Source organism: Sinocyclocheilus grahami, unplaced genomic scaffold (genome assembly GCF_001515645.1).
Source record: "Sinocyclocheilus grahami isolate Dianchi unplaced genomic scaffold, SAMN03320097.WGS_v1.1 scaffold761.1, whole genome shotgun sequence".
Lineage (NCBI taxonomy): Eukaryota > Metazoa > Chordata > Actinopteri > Cypriniformes > Cyprinidae > Sinocyclocheilus > Sinocyclocheilus grahami.
The window spans coordinates 791336-800756 of NW_015505940.1; positions in this window are offsets into that span (position 1 = coordinate 791336).

Below are 9421 nucleotides of genomic sequence, written 5' to 3' on the forward strand. Positions count from 1 at the left end.
CAGCACAAACTTGTTGCTAATTAGGTTTATAGATTGCACCTTATTCACATTTAATAAAAATTAATAAACAAATTAAATTGAATCAAATTATGTAATAATAAATAAATAATCTGCACAAACACGTTTCCTTGCTAATGAGGTTAAAATAAAATAAAAATAATAATAAAATATATTAAATAAATAAATAATCTGCACAAAATTCCCTCGCTATTGAGGTTTATAGATTGCATCATAAAATAAAACAATATAAATAAATAAATAATCACAAACACAGTTCCTTGTTCCTTGAGGTAAAAATAAAATCAAATAAAAAATTAAAATCAAATAACCATAATGCATAAATAAATAATCAGGCTTATAGACTGCTTCTTATTCACAGCAAATATCAATTAAATCAATTAAATAAAAAAATGATCAATCGGCACAAACATGATGTTTATAGATTGCCTCTTATTTACACTAAAGAAAAACGAATTAAAATCAACTAAAGAAATTATATAAATATAAATGAATGAATGAATAAATAAACACTTTCCTTGCTAATAGATTGCATATTATTCACAATAAATAAATAAATAATATTGCAATAGATTGCAAAACTACTATCAATGAAAATGTTTTTTTCTTCTGTAATGTAGTAACTGAAACTGACCAGTCTAACCTTTGACCTGCTGGGTGAGGTTAGTCTCCTGACGCCATGGCAACAGCTCAGGGTCAGACTGTGACCTTTGACCCCTCGGTCTTCTCTTGATCTGTGCGTCACATTAAAACAAGGTCAGTAGAACAAACAACATCAGCATCACAACGAGAACGAGCGTTTAATGTCATGCAGACACATGCACAGAAGATCTGAAGACGTGCACCATCCGCTCCCTTAATGTGGCCTCTTTGAGAAACTCCTGCTGCATGAGCGAAAACTAAGCTGGAGTTGTTTGATGAGTGTGTGATGCAGCGGTGTGTGAGGATGTGCGGATCGTGAAACTCAACACTGACGCTGAATCGACTGAAACGTCCCGGCCCCAGGAGGCAGATCTTAATAAAGCTTGACTTAAATCTCTGCATGAACTCAATCCTAACAGGACGGATGCAAAAATCAGGTTCTTTTGTCTTGTTTAACAGTACAAATATCGAAACCTTCATGAATCAATATCTTAGTTTCTTTACAGATTAGCAATTATTTTATATATATATATATATTTTGTATAATTGCAGTAATTAATTAGCAATTAAAAAATTAACTTAGCTTAAAAAAGAGCAAGTATCTGCCAGTGGGGTCAGAAAAATGTTATTCATTCATTATTTTTCTGACCGTATCGGTGATTATTTGTTCTTCTTTTAAGCTAAATTAATTATTACAATTAATAAAAATGAATTAAAATTAATACAAAATTAATCAACTCGTGTGTGTTTTTTTTTAAAACAGAAAACATTATTTTTTTTGCGTTCAGCAGCTTTTATTTAGCATCTAAATTCTACGGTTTGCTTGATTCTCAAGTCACAGATAAAAGTGACATTTTCCTGCAAATTCATAAAAATAATAATAGAAGCAAAATCCTTTGCTTTCCAGAAATACATCAATGAAAGAGTCGATATTAACATATTTTGATGTACTGTTTTTGTCATTTTCCAGTGCAAATATCTAAACATCCTTAAATCAACATACAAGCAAAATGATTGAACGGCAGCCTTGTTTTCACAAAAATGCATCAAAATGAAGTGAGTTTTTGCTTAAAACAAGAACACAGTGGAGTTAGAAAAATCATCATGTTTTCCCTTTAAATTCAGTTGATTTTCTGACCTCATTAATAGATATTTGTTCTCGTTTTAAGCATAAACGTAATTTAGATTGAGATATGTTGTACTGGAAAACAAGAACATCATTTTTGTTTTTGCAGGTTAAGTTGATTCTTACATCAAAGTCCTGTTTTCTAGATTATATTTGCTCTGTAGTCCCAAATGAATCAATAAAAGTATCAATATTGTCTTTTAAAGGCGCAACTCTTCATTGTATGAGTTATGGAGGAACGTGTCGCAGCATAAAGCCAAACTGAACTTCTGCTTTTCATTTATATGTAAATGCTCCTCGTGTGGGATCTGTCAGCAAATGATCTGTTAAACTGCGACGCAGAATAGCACAAGAGTGTCATGATGGATTCGACCTGAATCTCAGGCCAAATGAAGCAAACAAGCAGACGAGTGTGGAGGACGGATGGAGAGCGTGTTATTATACAAGCTCATATTCTGGCTCAGATAAATGCAATGAAAAATTCATGCAGAGCCTCATTTGGACTCTTTTAGGTTTTATTTTTCTCCAGGCTGGAGCAAGTCCATCGCAAACATTAAACTCACCTGATGGATTCACTTTACGCCTGATCAAAACATACGGATCATAGTTACGTAAAACTAACACCACAAAAAACATTTCACTCACTTGAAATAAAAGTTTAAATTTACTTGAAATGAAAACTTTAACTAAAATAAAATAAACCTTAAATGTATTTTATGTTTTAGCTTGTTGCAACATTTCTCTTTTTTTAAATTTAGTTTAACTTGATGGAAAAACAAACTGAAATGAAATTAATACAAATTATACAGACATGTATAAACAAACAAATAAAAATGCAAACATGCTAAATAGCTTAAATTAAAACTTTGACTAAAATTACAATAAAAGGACATTCTAAAATAAAAACTAGATCAAAATATTATTAAAAACTATGTTGTTATTGATATTGTTATTTTAGTAACATTAAAATACTGTTATAGTTTTGTTCATATTTTGAATTAGTTTTATTTTTTCTGTTTTCATTTTATTTTAAGTTCAAGTACTTTGTAGTGTGTTCTTGTTATTTTTATTAGTTCTTTAAAATGTGTTTTTAATACATTTCTATTCAATTTTAGTACATCAAGTTAAACTAAATGAAAATGAGAATGTTGCCTTATAGCAACAAGCTGAAATAAGATTTTTTTACATTTTATTTGAATTACAATTATTTCACATAACATTTGTTTTGTTTGTTTTAGTGTTAGTTAACTTTAATAAGTCTACTTGATGCTGAAATAACACTGATCTGGATTCAGTGAATGCGATGAAAGAGTTTAATCTCTCCAGATGATCTGGAGTCCAACAAAACTGATTTCAAACTTTATGATACATCAAAACGAATGAATGTGAATAGAGTGTTTGGCAGCACTCTGGCGTATTGTAAATAAACTTGGAATTTGCATTGCCACATATATAACCGCAAATATGATTTACTGCCATATCTGCAAGCGTTTGTGTCCCTGAAGCCGTGAGTTTGACTTTAATCTGATTATCTTAATGGGGCGCTCAGATTAATTGAGATTATTCTAAATGTCAGACACCATAAGTGCCGGCAAATGTCAATACACAGAGAAAGGTTTCATAGGTACAGATGAAATGTCATGGGCGGGTGATAATATTTCAGCTTTAATTAAGCGCGTATGTGTCTTCCAGCCTCTGGAGAATCGTATGAGATGCAGGAATCACAGTGAACGAGCGGAGTCACATTCAGCTGATGGCAACGGAAAAACACACTCCATGATCTCTAGATTTAATTGTTGAATTGTGGTGTTACATGTGTGTTCATCACCTCTGCAGGTGTCCGTGTCTCATTCGGTCCCCGGGCCCCTGTAAACGCTGGCTGACTGAAGATGTTCCTCCAGGGGCCGAATTAAAGAGCCATCGCACCACTGCTGCTGCTGCCAGTGATATTCATCGGGATCGGCTCTCGTTTCAGGAGACAGACGGAGATCTTCTGCTGCAAGAGACGACTGACTGCCATCAGACCATCCAACCGGACCCAGCGTCTCACACACACACATATATAAAGAAACGCACCGTCACACACACTTATGATAATGTCGAAATTATGAGATAAGTCAGAATTATGAGATAAAAGTCAAAATAATGACATGAATAGCTGAAATTATGACAGAAATGCCTAATTATGACAATGGCGAAACTATGAGATAAGTCATCATTATGACAGTGATAATTATAATTATTAGGTAAAAAGATGAAATTGAGACAGAAAGTCATTATGATATAAAAAGCTGAAATTATGACAGCAAGTCATAATTATGACAATGGCGAAACTATGAGATAAGTCATAATTATGAGATAAAAAGTTGAAATTGTGACAAAGTCATTATTATATAAGCTGAAATTATGATAGAAAGTTATAATTATGAGATAAAAAGTAAAATAATGACATAATGATAATTATGATATGAATAGCTGAAATTATGACAGAAAGACATAATTATGACAACGGTGAAACTATGAGATAAGTCATAATTACGAGATAAAAAGTCAAAATCATGACAGTGATAGTTATAATTATGAGATAAAAAGATGAAATTGTGACAGAAAGTCATAGTTATGACAATGTCAAAATAATGAGATAAGTCAGAATTATGAGATATAAATTCAAAATAATGACATAGTGATAATTATTATATGAATAGCTGAAATTATGACAGAAAGTCATAATTATGACAATGGCCATAATTATGAGATAAAAAGTAAAATAATGACATAATGATAATTATGATATAAAAAGCTGAAATTATGACAGAAAGACATAATTATGACAACGGTGAAACTATGAGATAAGTCATAATTACGAGATAAAAAGTCAAAATCATGACAGTGATAGTTATAATTATGAGATAAAAAGATGAAATTGTGACAGAAAGTCATTATATAAAAAGCTGAAATTATGATAGAAAGTCATAGTTATGACAATGTCAAAATTATGAGATAAGTCAGAATTATGAGATATAAATTCAAAATAATGACAAATAGCTGAAATTATGACAGAAATGCCTAATTATGACAATGGCGAAACTATGAGATAAGTCATCATTATGACATGCAGATGAAATTTCAGGTTTCAGTCCTACATCAGTTCACAGGATAGAGCGACAGCATAAATTCTGCATGTAATGATTAATTTTGAATATGGGGTCAACAGTCCTCATTATTGTCTCTGAAATATTAAAAAGCTCTTAATATTTCATGGGGTCCCAACTCTAGAGATTAATTAATTTGGTTAAATAATACTTTTTTTGCTATTAATGTTTCATTAACTACGAAAACCCATTTCCAACACATAGGAATGACATAAAAATGATATAAAAAGTAATAATTATGAGATAAAAAAGTCGAAAATATGACAGTCATAATTATGAGATAAAAAGTTGAAGCGATGGCATAGAAAGTCATAATTATGAAAATGTCGAAATTATGAGATAAGTCATAATTATGATATACAAAGTAAAAATTGTGCCATAGAAAGTCAAAAATTCAACTATTAGATATTTCATAATTGTGACATAAAAGTAGAAAATTATAATGATTCTTCAATAAAACTCATAATTATGAAATAAGTTATAGTTTATAACTATAAATAAGTTATAGTCAATAATTAGTTATAATTATGATATAAAAAGTTGAAATGATGAGTTAAAAGGTCATAATTATGACAAAGTTGCTATTATGAGATGATTTATGAGACAAAAAGTCACAATTATGACAAACCTAGTCATAATTATTAAAAGTTGAAATTGTAAAGGTAGACAATCATGATCACAGAAAGTCAAAATTATGAGATATTTCATAATCATGAGAATTTTTTTTAAATTATGACAATTAATTAGTCATAATTAAGATATATAAAATTGAAATGATGAGATTAAAAAAAATCCTAATTATGACAAAGTTGATATTATGAGACAAGTTATAATTATGAGATACAAAGTCAAAATTATGACAAACGTAGTCAGAATTATAAAAAGTTGAAATTATGAGGTATATAATCACAAAAAGTCGAAATTATGAGATATTTCATAATCATGAGATAAAAAGTAAAAATTATGACATAATTAATCAAGATATAAAAAGTTGAAATTATGAGGTATATAATCACAAAACGTCGAAGTTATAAGAGAAATTCATAATTATGAGATAAAAGTTCTGATATACTATATAAAACGTTACAGATGAGATGCAGCAGAAATACTGTAAGATGTTTCCTCTCCTTTCACTGAAATGAGTGTGATGTTCAGCGGAGTAAGTGCTGTTGTTCCCGTCATTATTCCAGTGGAGGCTGATGGACGCTCCAGCGCAGTATCAGCGTCTCTCTGTCCTGAAGGAGCAGATAAACACAAAGAGAGAGCAGAATTACCTCTGACAAACATCTAGAGACGATGAACTCATCTGTACTAAACAATCCCTGCGGTGCTTAACCAGCGTCTCAGCCTCGGCCTCAGAGGAGCGTCTCATCAGGGGCCACTGCATTGTACAAAAAAGTGACTTTTCTTTGAATTTTGGGGTGAAATATGAAATGCTCTGTGAGATTTATCCTCTTACTGTCACGTCATTCACGTCTGAGGAAGATGATGTCCAGGTTTGTCTCCCAGTTTGACTTGTTTTGTAAAAACAAAGAGACGTTTCTCATATGTGCAGCAAGACTTCGTGAATCAGAGACTTTGTTCTGTTTGATTAATTCTGAAGCACTTAAAGGGTTAGTTCACCCAAAAATGAAAATTAGCCCATGAATTACTCACCATCAAGGCATCCTAGGTGTATATGACTTTCTTCTTTTAGACGAATTATATTAAAAATGGTCTTTGATCTTTCAAGCTGTTTAATAGCAGTCAGCGTGTGTTGCAGTGCATCAGTCCAAAAGAAGTGAAATAAAGTGCATCCATCCATAATAAAAAGTGTCTCACACGGCGGGGGGTGAACAAAGGCCTCCTGTAGCGAATCCATGAGTTTTTGTAAGAAAAATATCCATATTCAAAACGTAATATTCACTTTAATCTAGCTTGCGCCAACAGTTGTACACGGAAGCAGTTTATAATACTGATATTTTATAATATAAATATCTAAACATTCTTGAATCAAGATGCATTTACTGGACAAGGAAATTACTTAAGATATTAAGTCTTGTTTAAAAAAAAAAGATTGAAATTTTGTTAGTTTTTGCTTAAAAAAAAGCAAAAATATCTTAATTCAAAGGCTAAACAAGATTATTTTTCTTGCCCGATTGGGAGATATTTTTGCTCGTTTTAAGCAAAAACTAACAACATTTCTATAATTGTTTTTTTTTCAGAAAACAAAAATTCATACCTTAAGCTACTTTACTTGCAAAATAAATGCATCTTTATCCTTGATCTTTTAGATATTTATACTAGAAAACAAGATAAAAATACTAATTAAGAAAATAAAAAAAAATTCACACAAAATGACCAAATCATCTTAATACCACCCAAAACGTCATATTTACTCACTCTCATGTCATTACAAACCTGTGCGAGTTTTCGAAACACAAACAGAGACGTTCAGCAAAATGTTCACGCTGCTCTTTTACACATAATGAAAGTGAAGGAGGAGGTGGACGCTGTCAAACTCCTAAAATGACAACAGCAAATGACACTATATACACAAACATGACATTCTATATGATTAATATTTGGATCAAGCAGAGCTTTGTTTCTGATAAAACACACAGTAAAATATAAGCACCCCTATAGGTTCATCTTGAGGTCTTCAGATGATCACATGACTAATCCTGACGCTTTTGTATAGTGAGCAATTGCAATAATCATCCAGCGAGGAGAATCTGACACCGTAACAAAAGACCCTCAGACAAACCCGACGCTTCAGAAAGGCTCGCTCTTTGTGAAGTTCCTGTCAATCTCTTATATAATAGAGGACTGCAGCACACAACAACAAGCGCAGTTTGAAGAAAGTTCATCTTCTGTTCAAGTTCATCATTAACGAGGTGTTCATCACAGAAGCGTCACACAGTGGATCAGTGAATATAAACAGCTGTTAAACATCACTGTGATCCGTCTGCATGCCTCTGGGACCCTGATTAGAGGAACTAACCCACCCCAGAGACACGCTGACATGTTATCAAGAGATGAACGCGTGCCTTTAATAACAGATGGACAAATAATCTAAAACGAAATGTTAGGCTGAAAAAAGTATTCACTGAATTTGCTAAATTTTTTTAAGGTCAAGGGTTGCAATCAATTTATTTTAGCTACATTTAAATAAATTTAGTTGACTTTCAATTTTTTTTTTAATGTAGCTAAAATAAATTGTTTGCAACCATGTACCTTTAAAAAATGCAACATAAAATAATAAAAAAAAGACAAAAATAAAATTGTAATGTACATAAAAATAGGGTCTAAAACTACGGTGACGCATTGCTGCCACACACATATTTTTTCCCCACTCAATTACGTCGTAATAACGAGATGTTATGTCGTTTTCACGACAGCTTTTCCCGTTAAAACGGCATCTTTTCTCGTAATAACGAGATGTTTTCTCGTTAAAACGACATATCTCGTTATTACGACGTAATTGAGTGGGGGGGAAATATGTGTGTGGCAGCAATGCGTCACCGTATAAAACAACAAAATTAAATAGCATAAAAAATTATAAAAATGAATTAAATAAAATAGTAACAAAAATGTACATATAAACACAATAGGATCTAAAATAAAAATAATAAAATAACATTAAATATATATATTTTAAAAATAATTAAAAGGTCTAAAACAATACAAAATAACATAATAGTAACAAAAACGTATTAATCAAATAAATAAATAATAGGGTCTAAAACAAAACAAAATAAGGAATAAAACAAATAAATAAATAAATAGGCCTACCGCCTAAAATAACTAAGTATATGAAACATATGTCTAAAATAAATAAATAAATACATACTGGTGCACACCAGCATTTCAGTATAGAGTGTCTGTGGACATACACTGCACTGCTTTCCACAAAGACACTGATCTCGCTGGGAATTTCAAATGTTTGTTGAATTCCAGCTGTTGCTTGTTTTGGGGAGTTTCTGCCTTTAGTCTCCTCTTCAGCCGGTGAAATTCATGTTCAATCGGACTTAAATCTGGAGATTGATTTGGGCAATCTAAGACTTTCCATTTCTTTGCCCTGATAAACTCCTCGACTGAACTGGCAGAGTGTTTTGGGTCATTGTCCTGATGCAATGTGAAGCGCTTTCTGATGACTCTGGTGGCATTTTCTTGAATACTGGTAGCCAAGATGGTTTTTCTGCTGCTGCCATCATACATTAAGTCATCATTAAAACGGAGAGAGCCTGTTCCAGAGACAGCCATGCATGCCCATCCTCCATCTCCATGCTTTACAGATGAGGCTGTATGCTCAGGATCATCTGCAGTTCTCTTTTTCTCCACACTTTTGCTTTCCCATCACTTAGATAAAGGTTAATCTTTGTCTCATCTGTCCATAAAACACTGTGCCAAAACTCTACTGGCTCACCTTTGTGCTTTTTTTTTTTTGCAAACTCTTGCCTTTCTATTTGTTGCTAGTCAGAGGTTTGCATCTGGCTGTAGC